The sequence below is a fragment of the Podarcis erhardii genome (genome assembly GCF_964252035.2).
Source record: "Podarcis erhardii genome assembly, chromosome: 6".
Classification (NCBI taxonomy): domain Eukaryota; kingdom Metazoa; phylum Chordata; class Lepidosauria; order Squamata; family Lacertidae; genus Podarcis; species Podarcis erhardii.
In genome coordinates this window covers 64964374-64980678 of record NC_138510.1, presented here as the reverse complement: position 1 = coordinate 64980678, position 16305 = coordinate 64964374, and the positions used below count along the sequence as shown (strand labels likewise).

Genomic DNA, 16305 nt, shown 5'->3' with positions numbered 1-16305 from the left:
GGTTTTGGTTTGCCCTATTATAGTGCATCCATGTGATGGGGTGAGGTCCTGTTGCTCTGTCCCAGCTCCTGCCAACTTAGTAGTTCAAAAGCACATCAGTGCAAGTAGATAAATAGGTACTACTGTGGCAGGAAGGTAAATGGCATTTCCGTGCACCCTGGCTTCTGTCATGGTGTTCCGTTGCGCCAGAAGCAGTTTAGTCATTTTGGCAACATGACCCGGAAAGCTGTCTGGGGACAAACGCTGGCTCCCTCAGTCTGAAAGTCTCCTTTGTACTTAACCATCCAGGAGTCCTTTATCTTTAACTATACAGTGGTACTTCTGGTTAAGAACTTATTTCGTTCCAGAGGTCCGTTCTTAACCTGAAACTGTTCTTAACCTGAAGCACCACTTTAGCTAATGGGGCCTCCTGCTGCCGCTGTGCTGCCGCCGCGTGATTTCTGTTCTCATCCTGAAGCAAAGTTCTTAACCCGAGGTACTATTTCTGGGTTAGCGGAGTCTGTAACCTGAAGCGTATGTAACCTGAAGCGTCTGTAACCCGAGGTACCACTGTAGTTCAACTGCAGTTATATTTGGAGACAGGGGAGCTTGTGTTACCACGTTCTACCAGATGTGCAACAATGTCAACTCTTCAACTTCTTACACTAACATTGCATTGGATCTCGCCCCATGTTTCCAGTGACCTTTCATCCAAAAATAAGTGAAGCCCTATAGCATTGTCCCTGGAGCTTTTTATTGTTCAAAAAGAGAAGAGTGCTTATTGAGATTTTTTATTTACATAATAATAATTGCCTGTGAACTGTAAATTACAATCCCTTTCTGATGTGCTTTGTCTGACATGGAACATAGTTTGAATCCCTTTATTTTGTGAATGAAATGCAGCCACTAGATCATTAGAGGCTGTTGAGGTGATCATGATTTTATTATCTTGAATGGATAATACCTTGAGAGAGAAATTCAAACTACATTTTGGTTTGACTTCAGATATCCAATTCAACATTTTTTATGATGGTGTCGCTAAAATTTTATTGAGAGAACAACTTTTCCCACTGAAGAGTTCTGTTACTATGCAGCGTATGTTATCTCAGCTTTCAGTTGACAAGCCAAGTCAATTTAGTTTAATAATCAGGAAGCTCTTAACTTGTCAAAAGCTAAACATACAGCAGTAACCAAGCTTCTGTCTAATTATAGCAGATGAAATTCGACATATGTACCCTTTTTAAAACAAAAATTAGTTTTTCTGACAAGGCATACCACCTGCTCTTGCCTCAATCAGCTTTCCTAAAACACAACTGGTACGGCATTTAATAGATAAGAATTCCATATTTAGTTACTTTTCAAAATAACTGGTGAATATATGAATGTGAATGTTTATAGAAATTACAAGTACTATGCCTTCCTAAATATATATTTACAATACGTGTGTTGAGTTGTGACCAAACAGAACCACTGCATAAATCTACAGCTGTGTGGCACTGATACAAACTGAGCCACAACAAATTGTTTGGATAAGTTGGATTGATGGGGAAGTACTACTGTCACAAATTTAAGGTTTAGCTTTGTTTTATCTAGGTATGTACTTATTCGTGCAGTTTTATTTTTACTAGTAGAAGTGAATAGTACTGTAAATATTTTTAAAATCTGTATTAAACCTGTCCACAAACATGCACCTAGTGTAACAAATATTCACCTTTTTTCACTCCAGAAACTCCAGGTGTCAGAAAAAGACCTACCCAAGAGGCTACCAATATATGTGACTTTCCAACAATATTGTTATGTTTAGAGCCCATCTTCTCTTCAAGGGCAGAAAATTTACTTCAAGGATACTGGTTAAAGGGCATAAAATAAAACAAAAACTGAAATTTCATGCCTTTTTTTATTGCCTCAACTTTTTCAAGTTCCCCTGAATCCATACATTCATTTCCTATTTCTTCCATTCCATATTTTAAAAGTGAACTTGGAAGGAACTTTTTTTTTATTACTGACATTCTAGGACAATAATTTTAGGCCATAGTGAGTTTGGATGTTGAATGTAAATAAAAATTGCTTTGTGGGCAAGGAAAGATAAAATCTGACAAAACGCTTATCATGTGAAATTTACTGCGTAGTCTGTACAATCTGAGCAAAGTGCAGCTGTAGAAAATTTAAAATGAGGATTTGATGTATGTACCTTACCTGCAGAACTTTATGGGATAATACATTCTCATTATACCATGATAGAATTTGACTATTCATTGTTTTCATTTTTATGCCATGTACAGAGAAGCAAGTAGCCATAAATCTGAGAGCCGAATTTGTCTTATGGCTCAAGATCGCACTCAAAGAAATTGATCAGGCCAGTGTTACTATACCTGTGCTATATTTATATACACAGTAGAAAATTCATAATTTCAAATACAGTCAGCTTAACGTGCTTTCACTTAATCAAGATGAAAGAATGGCTGTTGCCTGTGCTCAAGCAGAATGAATTTGGGGGGCAGTTGGTGTAATATTCTCCCATCTCACAAATCTTTAGTTCAACTCAGTGATGAAAGGTTGCAGTCCATAATGTGTGCTTCTGACAGGTCTGTGAGGAGTGACGGAGTGACGCCACTCCCCAGCATATCTGCAGCCCTGCCAATCTCGGCAGCCATGGCAGAAAGTGGGGTAGGGGGAAGGATGATTGGGCTCTCTGATCTCTATGCTGGGCCTCTGGTGGCTGTGAAGAAGATGAAGAAGAATTTGGATTTGATATCCCGCTTGATCACTACCCGAAGGAGTCTCAAAGTGGCTAACATTCTCCTTTCCCTTCCTCCCCCACAACAAACACTCTGTGAGGTGAGTGAGGCTGAGAGACTTCAGAGAAGTGTAACTAGCCCAAGGTCACCCAGCAGCTGCATGTGGAGAAGCGGAGACGCGAACCCGGTTCACCAGATTACGAGACTACCGCTCTTAACTACTACACCACACTGGCTCTCCAGTGTGAGACTAGCTCAGGGTCCAGTAGGTCCCAGGCTGGCTCAACCCTGCTCCTTGCTTAGAACATCCCAGCTTAGAGCTTCCCACTTGACTTAACTGGAGGGGATACTTCCAGCATGCCTCCATCCCAAATGCATATTCAGCAGCCATTAGGAGTCTGGCTCAGCTAGCATAGCCAAGCAAAACAACAACAACAACTCAAACCAATCCCACCCACCCCCAGCCTGACATTTCACTCTTTCATTCTGCATCAGATTATTATACCAATGTTCAAAATTACGACCTTTGGGGTATCTGTATGTGCCTGATAACACAGTACAATTTTTTAAATTAAGTCAATGTTAATCCAACATCTTTAAAGTGTGTGATATGCCTCAATGTAGCCATATTAGTGTGATTTATTTGGATTACTTTTTCAGATGGGCTGATTTGTAAATAATTTGTTACGGGTAGAAGTGAATCATAAGGTTTTTAGATGTTAATTGTGTTTCAAGCACAGAATGGCTTCTTACAGCAGCAGGAATCAGTGTTTATGCATTGAGTTCCCAAGAGTCACAATATGAAAAGTCTGGTTGGTGTTTCAAATATTTATATGTGTAATAGTCTGAGTTATGTTCTCTGTCAAATCTGACTAGATAAGAGGTTCTTGGACTCTGTACCCCCAGGGCCCGCTTGACCAAAATAAATATTACTTTGGCCCATCAATCACAAAATGGTGGTTCAGGTGTAAAGTCCGTTTGTCTTCAGCTACAATGATGCACTCTTCCATTGTCCCCGAAACAGACAGATGCCAACCAACCAAATTTTTTTTGAAGATGCAAAACTTTCAGTGAAAATTATCTAGACTTTTTCTTCAGCTGCTCAGCATGGGTACCTTATCTCATGGCTGAAGTTCAATTACATTAGCTTAAATAGCCTGTAGATTAGGCTAATAAATTAGCATCGTTCTTACTGGTACAGGTGTGCATGGACCTAAATACTTCCATTTCTCATCACAAAGACTCAATTCAAGACATGTAATTTGAAGAAAGACAGGATATATTTCATTTGAACTCATGCCTTAACTATTTCTGAACCAGTCCCTGAATACCATTATTTTTGTGTACAGTGCTGAAACAAAAAAAATCTAGGGGGAGTTTCTGGGTTGCAGATATATATATATATATATATATATATATATATATATATATCTCATCATCATCATCATCATCATCTGCCCATATTTTAAACTAAATTTTAAATGCTAAAATGTTCTGGGGACTTCTTTATTTGTGTGTGGGGGATATTTCTTCCCCCACTTTCCTTCTTTTCTTCCCCCTTCTCCTTGCTTATGTGGTTGACTTGACACACCTTCCTTTTCTAAATTACTTTACTTGAACTGGATCAATCAAGTTGTTGGTTTGAGTCATGATAAATGAATAGAAACTTATATAAGAATATCAATTCTAGGTTTCTTCAGTTCGGGTCTTTTGTGCATTCCATCTTTTGATCTTCTCCCAAGGTCACTGTTTCAATTATCATATTTTGGCCTTGAAACTATAAATTATAGTGTGTGGGTTTTTTCCATTTTGACACACTTTCATCTGGTGTAAACACTCGTAATTCTGTTGTGACACTTTCTGAGTAGATTAGGTCTCCTATCTCGAGCCAACACTTTCTAATTCAGTGCTTTTATACAGACGGTTGTCCAGCTTCTAAAAAGTCATAAATCCTCAACTAAAGTATAATATTTAGAGATTTTATCTGTAGAGCTCGATTGGGACTTCAGAACTCCATTATCATCCAATCTTTCCTCATAAGAAACATTTTTGACATGCAGAGTTTGTTGTCCTCTGTCTCTACTTTGAAAAAATATGTTCTGACCTTCAGTCAGCTATCCTCTGTCTGTTTCAGTCCCTGCATATGGTTAAGTTTTACCCCTTGACTAAGTCCAAATACAGAAGTCTGTGGTTCTTTTAATATTCATGATTTATAATCAAACTAAGTGGGTTATTTTGTGTTTATACAAACACCTTTGAAAAAGCCATGTGTTGTGTAATTGGTTTGCATTAATAATTGCAATGTATGTATGTATGTATTTTAAAAGTTCATATCCTGCCCACCCTTTAAAAAGAACCCTGTGTCTCTTACAATAATAAAATGTAAGGCAACATAAAAAGAAACCCACATTAAACAGCATTCATAAAAATACAAGAATACATAGGAAGCCAGAAATTCCTGCAAACAGCAAATCAGCCAGTCCCAAGGCCAAAATATAATGTATGGACAAAATAGTGGGGAGGCCCCCCGCAGGACACAATTAGCATGCCCATAAAAGTGAAAAGGCCTTTTTACATAACCAGGTTTGATCAAGCTCCTGAAAGCATATAGTGTCAAGGATAGGCAGATCCTCAACAAAAAGGAGATTCCACCACGTGAACATCACCTCAGAAAATGCCCTGCATTTTGTCAGCACCCATTCCACCTCAGATAGGCAAGGAATCTGAAGCAAGACCTCACATGCTGAACAGAACATATGGGGGGGAAACCATGTAGAAGGAGGTGCTTCTCAGTGTACTCAGATACCGTGCCATTTAGGGCTATAATTCTTTTTCTCAATAGACAGTAATAGAGAGTAGTTTGTTCTCCTTTATTCATCACCAAAAATGATGTTTAAAAGTTATCTTTCCAGTTTAAATATTTTTATGTAATGCAGCTTTACAAATTTTAAGATTATACAGGTAGGAGTAGGAATAGATACTTGACAAGTACAGTATGCATATATACTTTGTGAAAAACATTTCATTTTCAAGGCTTGGCTCTAACCATGCTGCTTTTGTCATCAAATTTGATGTCAATCATAAAGGAGAGATTGTAGCATGAATGAGATTTAAATGTGGATAAATCAATCTTTCTTGGGGGACCTATGACAAACACAAGCAAACTCGGTTGAGGTTTCTTCAAGAGGACTGTCAAATTATTAGGCTCATATTGACTCTTTCCAAGGAATGGTATCTCGTTTCATTTAAAGTATATTGTCTATTATTACCTATCCGTGGAACAGAGTGCTGAAATCAGGCAGGCAAAATGTGCTGATTTCCTTGTAAAAGTGATGTGCAACACCGTGAGTCCACAGTGGTTGGGCAGAACCATTCAGAAGAAATTAGATCCCTAGACAATAATAACCTCCTGGCCAGGAAGTTATGAAAACTAAGACTGTTAGCTTCTTCCTTTAATAAAGCAAGGGTACTCTCCCCCAAGGACTAAAAATGGCATGCTTGCCTATATGTGATCTATCTTTACCAATAGCAGAATTCACTAATTGAAGATAAAACAATTCGCACTCTGAATGATAACAAGATAGTACTTTATCAAAATCCTTCTCTCCTTCATTACTTATTTTAAGGATTGGTCTTATTTCACTACATGGCAATTATACCTTCTCCAAACCTGAGGCTTATCTTGTGGGGGGGAAGATCCTTCTATATTAATATAACACACGTTAACACCAACATTTCCCTCTCTCTTTCAGCTATTGCAACAAAGATGTCATTAGCAGACTCAGCAGCCTACATCCAAGCTAAATTTTACTTCATCTTTACATATATCTGCTAAATAATGTAAGGTAGCAATGTTGAACACAGCACATAATGACTACACTTTATCACTTGCAACTGAATTGCAATTCCAAAGCTGCATAGTCTATCCAGCAAATATTAGGTAGTGCTTTTATCAGGAAAACAGGCATAAGTGCTTATTATATATTATTTGTCTTTCATTATCATCTGGAAAATACCAACTAGGGTAGAGTCCCACTGTGCCTAAGCCTATATTGTAACAGCAAGCCCTTTTCCCTAAAGATATATAATTGTTTGTATATGCCTTATGATGCAATGCAGGCAGCTATTCCTTTGCAGGCAGAATGGTTAAGTGATCCATGGTGGAGAGTTTTATTTAATGCCAATATATTTATTATGCCTCTTTTTCTTAAGCCAACAATTAGGATTTTAGGTTGATTAATAGATCCGTACAGTAGGCTAGTTCCTAGGCAAACTCCTATCCTCCATATACAGACAAGCAAGAGACACTCTTAGAGCATTCCAGCAGGCGAAAACACTCAAGAAGGGTGCAAAGTAAGGCCAGTGATAGGGCTGGGCGATATAGCAGTATATCGTCCAACAACGGTTTGAAGTTCACATCATGATAATTGTTTCATAATACAGTGGTACCTTGGATCCATTTGTAAACCAAAACAGGTTGTAACCCAAGGCACGCTTTTGCCAATGGGGCTTCCAAAAGAAATTTGTTCGTAATCCAAAAAAATGGGTTGTAATCCAAAAAAAGGTTGCAAACCGGGACATGCACTTCCGGGTTTGACGTGTTTGTAATCCAAAATGTATGCAAACCAAGACGTATGCAAACCAAGGTACACTGTATTAAAGGTAAAGGTAAAGGTACCCCTGCCCGTACGGGCCAGTCTTGCCAGACTCTAGGGTTGTGCGCTCATCTCACTCTATAGGCCGGGAGCCAGCGCTGTCCGCAGACACTTCCGGGTCACGTGGCCAGCGTGACAAGCTGCATCTGGCGAGCCAGCGCAGCACACGGAACGCCGTTTACCTTCCCACTGGTAAGCGGTCCCTATTTATCTACTTGCACCCGGGGGAGCATTTGAACTGCTAGGTTGGCAGGCGCTGGGACCGAACGACGGGAGCGCACCCCGCCGCGGGGATTCGAACCGCCGACCATGCGATCGGCAAGTCCTAGGCGCTGAGGTTTTACCCACAGCGCCACCTGCGTCCCTACCACTGTATTAGAACTTTATTAGAATATATCATGAATCACAATGTGTGTAAGGGCTAGGCGATAACTGGTTTTCAACACTGCGATACCTCACCAGCTAAACACTGCAATGGTTTCAGCAGCTAAACCTCACAATATCACCAGCTAAACATTGCAATATACCACAGTGTCTGAAATAAGGATGGAACTATACAGAGGCGAACAGGACAATGTCCTGGCAACTTCTACTACTTAAGGGTCTAAATCGGATAAATGACATGATCAATCATCACACAGTCAGCTTCATCAGCAGGCAAGCTGTTTCTGCCACTGTCTCTTGCCACCACTGCAAGGCCTTGCAGGCCGCCACTACTGCCGCTGCCATGACAAGGCCTCGCAGGCTGCCAACGCTTCTGCCGCTGCCATCCACTGCTGTGGCGATGCTTCGCAGATTGCTGATTATTGTGCCCCTGCCACCAGGCTGCTGCTACCTAGTAGGCTTACTGGAAGTATGGCAGTCCCAGATTATTTGTATTCACTATGACTCATCCCCATACTTTGGATTGTGCTGAATACCACCATTTGGTAGACAAGCCCCAAACCAAAAGTCTCATTTGGATGCATTTTTCTTTTGTTTGCCGTTGTGTAGCTCCTTCTTTATTTCAGATATCGTGATATATCAATATATCACAATGTTTAGCTGGTGATATATCACAATATTGAAAACCAGTTGTCACCCAGCCCTAGTCGGTGATGGGTGTGTGGTTTGAAGAGAGCTCCAAGGATGGCTCACAGAGTCATGGAGGGAGGCATTTGGTCTCCAGGCCCAAGGTTCCCCATTCCAGTACCTGTATTAGAATGGACGAATAAGCTAACATCAAACACAATGTTTGATTTACAGGTAGGTAGCCGTGTTGGTCTGCCATAGTCAAAACAAAATAAAAAAATTCCTTCCAGTAGCACCTCTGTGTGTATCTGAAGAAGTGTGCATGCACACGAAAGCTCATACCAAGAACTAACTTAGTTGGTCTTTAAGGTGCTACTGGAAGGAATTTTTTTATTTTGTTTTGACAATGTTTGATGTTTTCACATGTTTCAGGGGATTCATCTTCAGGCTGCAGTAGGAAGCCTGGGGGAGGAGGGGAATCTCCAAAAGTTTTTAAATGATTTAATGTGGAGTTTAGAAAGACAGCATGGCTAGTGTCTTGTCTCTTAGTGCGGTAGTACTGCTGTTGATGCCACTTGTTTGACAGGGAGATTTGATAAAGGGGTATTAATTTATATACTGTATACAGATAGAGAAAAGCAAGGAACAGCTGGAGAGGTCACACAGGTCAAGACAAGGAGTCTGTGCCTAGTGGACTTCCCAGATGGCAGCACATTCCAATAGATCACTCACCACACATCATGCCTCAGAGATTTGGCAAGCTACAAAATGAACTAGCATCTGGTCTCTTAGGTTTCTTTCTCTTTCTTTTCCTAATAGCCAGACTTCCTTAAGGCTGATTTAGCCCCAAGGCAGTCACAATCCCACAACCGACACCAAGATGTTCTCATAATAAATTCTCATTCCAGGCATCATTTTAAACTAAGCAGAATTAGGTTTCTGCCATATTTACTAGTTATTTGACAAACAGTCACTTGACCTTCACATCTAATTTGAATACTTTTAGGGTTCTTAAGAATAACATATCCGCATGTTTTCCAATTTGAGGATGATTATAAAGGGATGGGAAGTAGCACAGCTCTTTGAAATTGAAGAGATCTAACCCAAATGTCTCTCAACGTAGTGCTTTGCTGCCAGCAGCCTAATTAACAAATATAGATGCTGCAGAAAATGAACATTCAAGAACTAAAATATGTTTAGACGATGGCTGCTAGTAAGCTGTGGAACTGGTGGGTCACCTGTGGCCAAGGAGGTCATGTAGGCCGGGCCAATAAGGCCACATGAGTCAGATGAAGGAAGTCACATGGGTGGGACCAAGTTCTGGTTTTCTTCCCATCCTCCTCCCTTGCAAAAGTGTGAATACTAAAGTACTAAGTGCATAACTCAACTGAAAAGTGTCTAGCCTTGTTCTAGAAGGGGTCCCTGGCATCACAGTAAGCATATGTTACTCAGAAGTAAGCCCCATTAAATTCCATAGGAATGGCTCCCAAATACTACTGGAGAATGAATTGGTTAGTCTTAAGTGACACACAGAGCTGTTAACCAGCTCTCCCCCAAACTATCAGCCCTATCAAAAAAAGATTATCCCTAACTTATTCATTTCTATGCCTCTTCCCAAAATGTGGAAGGATATTAAATGGACAAGAGTGTAGAAGCCAGGGTTAAAATCGCCACTCCCTGGGTGTCCTTGGGCTATTCACTGTCAGTCTATGTCTCAGTGTTGTGAGGATAATATGTGGAACAGGAGACTCATGAATACTATGAAAGGAAACCAGGCTTACTTGTTTTAATTGGTTCAACACAGAATAGCTGGTCACGGGCCCACAGCAACAGGAACTAGCACTTCTGTTGTGTCTGGTGGCTATCTTAGGCAGCAGTTCCAACCATGTCTACTCTGAAACAAGTCCTATTAAAGTCAGTGAAGCATACTCCTGGGTAAGTGGGGTGAATTTATTAACTGTGTTCCTGTCACCTCCGAAAACAGGAGTTCACTGGGTTTCTCCCAAAGCAAAACAAAAGTTAAAACTGTACATACACTGAAATCAATATACAACTGATATGCAATTTAAAACATTATTAGATGTATAATTCAGGTTAACAGTTTCCCAAGAATATATACTTTAATATACAGATACTGCACTAACTAAAAGCTGGCTCGGTGCGATAGACAGACAGACAGACAGATGGGAGGGGAGTTATTGGGATGTTTTTGTTTTGATTTTGATTATCTATTTTGTGGTTTTATTTTCTGATTTTATCTTGCAAACCGCCCTGAGCATAGAGCGAGTATAGAGCGGTATATAAATTTAATAACACTCTCTCTCTCTCTCTCTATATATATATTTTCAGGATCCAACTTATTTTTGTGATTATAGGTTGTTTTAAACTGTTATTAAGATTGTGTTTTAATGTTGTAACCCACCTTAGGGTGAAGGGTGCATAATTAACACCAACAGTAAGCAATCACACTGGTGAAAAAGACGTTGGCTTTGTGCTTCAGCTGGCTTACAAGTTTGGTGGCTCTAAGATTAAATCCGCATGCAGACTCACTAAAAGGGGTGGACTGTTCAGTTTATTTTTAATCATATCCATATCTATGCACCTTGAAGTCCATTTTGTCCTGTTTCTGCATTAACAGGTAAACATTGGGATAAGCATTTAAATCTGCACTTTTTTGTTGTTGTTTTTTAAATCCTTCTCAAAATATGTATTTTATGTATTTTTAAGCAACAGTTCTGTGCAATTAGTGCTAGAACAGCATTGCTGGGTTTTTATTTTGTAGATTTGTATCCTTCAGTTCTGGGAATAAGCCAGTCTTGTGAATGCTTGGCAATACCAGAAGCCCCACTGATTTTATGATTCTATGAAGATAAAAGGTCTGGTGTCAACAGGTTGTGGGTGTCAGGCACTGAAGTTTGTCTTTTACCAGCTGCTGAATCCAATCTACCAGAAGAAATATGAATATTTCATTTACTTACTTTGAATTACCTTTCTAATATTACATTAAAAAATAAAAATAAAACAGATGCATTGTAGATCTGATGTGTTTGCATTTGTACAATCTGGATATGATTTATTAAGCTTGAAGTTCATATGAAGGAAAGCAGATTAGCATAATTTTCTGCTTGCTTAAGAAGTCACAACAGTCCAGATTATGTAGTGAATTGAGGAAACTGTTTTAATATGATAAGATGAAATACCACCTACAGTATGCTTGATCTTCCTAGCTTGATTTTTGATCTAAATGAAAGGTTGGTTTGTCATACTGATTTCTAATTTAACTTTGCTTTGTAATCAAAGGAAGGAAAGTGTAAAAGAGAACTCCATTTGCTTCAGCAACATTGAAAATTCAGGTGATTAGTGAGGTCTACAAAGTGTTTAAAGCTGAGGGAATTGCTCATGCAAATGAAAGTTCCTGAATTGGGGCCTTGATTTTATATTCTGTAAATTTATTATATTAGGTGAAGATTCCCAAGAAGGAGTTAAAGTGATGTTTTGTTCATGTCATACTCTGTGCATAATAAGAAGCAAATAACTCAACACAAATTGGAAATTGTCAAGAGCGTGACAGCTGTGCTTCTGACTTCTCTTACAAGGAAATGAGGGAAATTTTTAGGTCTGCTATTCAAAACACAATTAAATTGCCAACTCAGGGGACTGCAGCACCACAAAGCAAACAAAATGGGATGAACTTTTGCGTATTTCTTCCATTAATTTTATTGCCTCTCTTGTGTTTCATACTCTGCTAAGTTCAGAAAGGACCTTTAATTAGCAAATATTCAGGTATATTTATTTGTTATGATGATTAATGCAATCTTACAAATTGACATGAAGCTCTATTGGGTTACCTGTTATTTCTCTGATACCTTTAAAGAGAATCCTGGGAGAGGAAGCTCTCTATGCTCACTCACAATATTTTCATAGGAAAATATTTTTAGGGCTTTATAGGTCGAAATCAGAACTTTGAACTGGATCTGGAAATTAATTGGGAACCAGTATAATAGGGCCAGGATTTATGTAATATGCTCAGACCATCTGGCCTGAGCAGCCTGACCACCAAATTCACCAAACTCAGAACTATAAAGCACCAATTTCAATATTGCAGAAGTACCTGGGTAACACAATGCATTACAAGTATTGCCAAAGAAGCATTAGTTTTTCAAACTTACTTATTTAGGTCGCTATTGAAAGATGAAAGTCCTTGATTGTCTGGAAGATGAGAGAGCATTTGTATCTGATACTGGCACCTGAAATTTAGAGAGCATGAATATTAAGATCATAGATCCTGTGAGTGAACCAGGAACAATCTAGTTCCAAGAATAGAACATAAGAAGCATCTTGCTTGATTAGACCAAAGGCATATTTAGTAGAAATGTGTGGTGGCCCCAATATTACCTTGTATCTATATGTTTCTTTTAATTCATTTTTTTCTGAGTTGCTCTGTGTTTTCTCCACTTAAATCTGTAATTCAGGTTCTGTGCCACTCTGTATAAAATGAATCTCTCTGTTCCTCATTCACTATAATGCGGAATCTAAACCCCCCCCCCCCCCTTTGGCCAAAGTAGGTGAAATTTACAAGCATAGAAGCCTATCCAGAGTGGATTATGTCTGCTAAATTGCAGGCAGTCTAGAGGATATTTTTTTTCTTGGGAAAGTTCCTCCATAATCCATATTAGCACAATGCCCGTATCACACCTGCTAAAACTTCGTAAGATTCACATTTTTGAGAGGGAGTGGGGGCTTGTCTCTTCTTCCTCTTACCTAAACATAATTAAAAGTTCGCTGAGTGGTGTGTATCTTTGCGTGTGGATTTTTGCAGCTTCAGACCTTTCCAGAGCTTGTTTGTGTCTTCCATTGCAACATGAACCTAGCCTACAGAGTTCTGAACAGCTCTAGGGTTGCTGCTGCTGCTGCTGCTGTTAAAGCATAGCAATGTAGATTTTAAAAAAATGTTTAAAAATTTTTTGCCTTTTAAATAAATTTTCCACTGCTGTGTTTTAACAACAAAAATAAATAAACGCAGAGTACTTCAAAGCTTTGCAGACATTTTGGACAGCCTTGCTTCTCGGAGAGCCCATGGAAGTAAAGGTAGTCACCTTTGCTTCTTGAACTCCTCTTCTACATGCTATGTTAACTACAGAACATGGTTTTCACCAGAGTAGAGAGTATATATGTTTCTTTTAAATTTACTTTTCCCTCCCATGTCTAAGATAATGTTTTACAGTGCAACCCTGTGCATGTTTATTTTTTCCCAGTGGTTGCCTTTTCTTTTTAGCTGTTTCTATTTTAGTTGTAAGCCACCTTGGGTCCCATCAGGGAGAAAGGTGGGATATAAATAAATATAACCACAACAAAGATTTAGGAAACACAACAGGAAGAGCAACAGAGATTTAGGAAAACACAGAGAAATAAGAGCAGAAAATATGGAAACAACAGGGAGATAAAGAAACACAAAACTTTTGACTTGGGTTTACTAATGTTACCCTTTGAGTCGGGGAGGGGAGAAAGCACCCCGAATTACTTCACCTCATCTCAATATTCAACCCCCACCAAGAGCTTCTACACCCCACTATCACCTAGTCCAGTATCCTGCTCTCACAATAGCCAACCAGATGCCTATGGGAAGCCAGAAGCTGTACATGGATGCAACAGCCCACTTGTGATTCCCCAGGGATACATACATCTTACACTGAAGGCAATACAGTGGTACCTCGGGTTAAGAACTTAATTCGTTCTGGAGGTCTGTTCTTAACCTGAAACTTTTCTTAACCTGAAGCACCACTTTAGCTAATGGGGCCTCCTGCTGCTACTGTGCTGCCACTGCACGATTTCTGTTCTCATCCTGAAGCAAAGTTCTTAACCTGAGGTAATATTTCTGGGTTAGTGGAGTCTTTAACCTGAAGCATATGTAACCTGAAGTGTATGTAACCCAAGGTACCACTGTACACAACAATCATGATCAGTAGCTCTTAATAAGGTAGAAAACCACCATAAGCCAACCAGTGTAAAGGCAAAAACCCACAAACTTGTCAGGAAAGCACTGTTTAATGTCTGGATAAGATATAAGGACTTGCTTGAAAACAAAACTCCAAGGTGGCTGTCACCAATGGAAGCGAAGGCTCAGAAAAAGCTCAATATGGAGGCCAAATGGGCGAAATATTGGGAAATTTTGGAACAAGAGGGAGATAGATTAAAACTGCAGAGTTTTGAAAAACTAAAAAACAAAGTGCGAGATTGGCTTCATTATTACCAAATAATGGAGGCTTACAATTTGGACAAGAAAATTGGCTTCCAGGTGGAAAAATCAAAATTGGAAACAGAACTGTTAGATCCCAAAATCAAGAACTTGTCAAGAATGTATAACTCGCTGTTGAAATGGAACACTCAGGATGAAACGGTGAAATCTGCTATGATTAAATGGGCACAAGATGTTGGACATAACATTATGATGGCTGACTGGGAACAGTTATGGACCACGGGTATGAAATTTACGGCTTGTAATGCCCTAAGAGAGAATTTAATGAAAATGATTTACAGATGGTACATGACACCATTCAAGCTTGCAAAAATTTATCATTTGCCTGAAAACAAATGTTGGAAATGTAATGAGACTGAAGGTACATTCTTTCACCTTTGGTGGACATGCCCAAGGATTAAGACATTCTGGGAGATGATTTATAATGAAATGAAAAAGGTATTTAAATATACCTTCCTGAAGAAACCAGAGGCCTTTCTCCTGGGCATGGTCGGCCAATTGGTGCCAAAGAAGGATAGAACTTTCTTTATGTATGCTACAACAGCAGCAAGAATACTTATTGCAAAGTACTGGAAGACACAAGATCTACCCACCCGGGAAGAATGGCAGATGAAGGTGATGGACTACATGGAACTGGCGGAAATGACTGGCAGAATCTGAGACCAGGGAGAAGAGTCGGTGGAAGAAATTTAAAGTTTACTTACAGAAACATTGTAAAATTAAGGAATGTTAGAAGGATGCTGGAATGAAGTTACGTGGTTTTAGCAGAAATGTTATAAAGGACTAAGTAAAAATGGATTGTTAATTGGTGAAAGAAGAGAATGTAAAATTACAGTATATTAAGATAAATTTTAATTGTTTGTATTTTTCTGTTTTTTTCTTTTTTGTTTGTTTGTTTGTTTTTCCTCATTGTGATGTATTGTCTTTTTTTTTTGCTTAATTTGGTGTTTTTTTCTTTTTTCCTTTTGTAACCTTTAAAACTTGAATAAATATTATTATTATTTTTAAAAAAGAGAGATTTCCCTAAAGCCATCTCACTGCACAGCTGAGGGGAGACTTGAGTTTACAGCAGTAGTACTAAACCAGCCATCTAAAAAAATAAATCAAAATATAGCTTCATCTTTGGTAAAGAGCCTGTTGTTTATTCATGGTACAGATGATAAGAAAGGGGACGCTTGGTTCTCTACACTATTCCTAATAAATCTTATGGCTATGTATAGTTTAAATAAATAAATAAATAAATAAAGGCAAAAACACACAAACAAACCCATCCCTAGAATAACACGAATTGCCCAATTTACAGTGTGCCATACATACATAAGAGATTAAGAGGCGTATAACATCTGCTATTCATGTTAATACAAAGAATTTCTGCCATAATACCATTTGGCCATATTTTTCAGTGCTTCAGTGCATAGTTTCTTCATCCATTCAAACTTCAGAAAGTTATTTCCTGAAGATCTCAAAAAAATGGCTAGTGTAGTATCAGACAGAAAACTGTTACATTTTGATTTTTTTAAAAAAATATGTTACTCCTTTTCAAGGTCCCTTGATCGTGGACAGATGCTTTCTAGAACCTTCTCCTAACACCCATCGTGATTTGAGGCAGAACAATGCTCCTTTGTGTAGGCCCACAGCATTCTGTGCAAATGGCCTCCATGGCTAG

At 38.9% G+C, this 16305-nt stretch overlaps 1 protein-coding gene and 1 long non-coding RNA gene across 8 annotated transcripts in view; one reads left to right on the top strand and one right to left on the bottom strand.

The window, feature by feature from the left end:
• LOC309344287 overlaps positions 1 to 16305 on the bottom strand; it is a 96970-nt gene that overhangs the window by 2848 nt on the left and 77817 nt on the right. For all 6 annotated transcript variants that reach the window (XR_014157660.1, XR_014157661.1, XR_014157662.1 and 3 more), the window contains exons 3-4: positions 12553 to 12630; positions 10165 to 10277 (exon numbers count right to left, since the gene is read on the bottom strand). This is a non-coding gene — a long non-coding RNA (uncharacterized lncRNA). The remainder of the gene's footprint in view (positions 1 to 10164; positions 10278 to 12552; positions 12631 to 16305) is intronic.
• The window catches only part of NEGR1 (neuronal growth regulator 1), a 573510-nt gene that overhangs the window by 547632 nt on the left and 9573 nt on the right, over positions 1 to 16305 (top strand). The window lies entirely within an intron of this gene.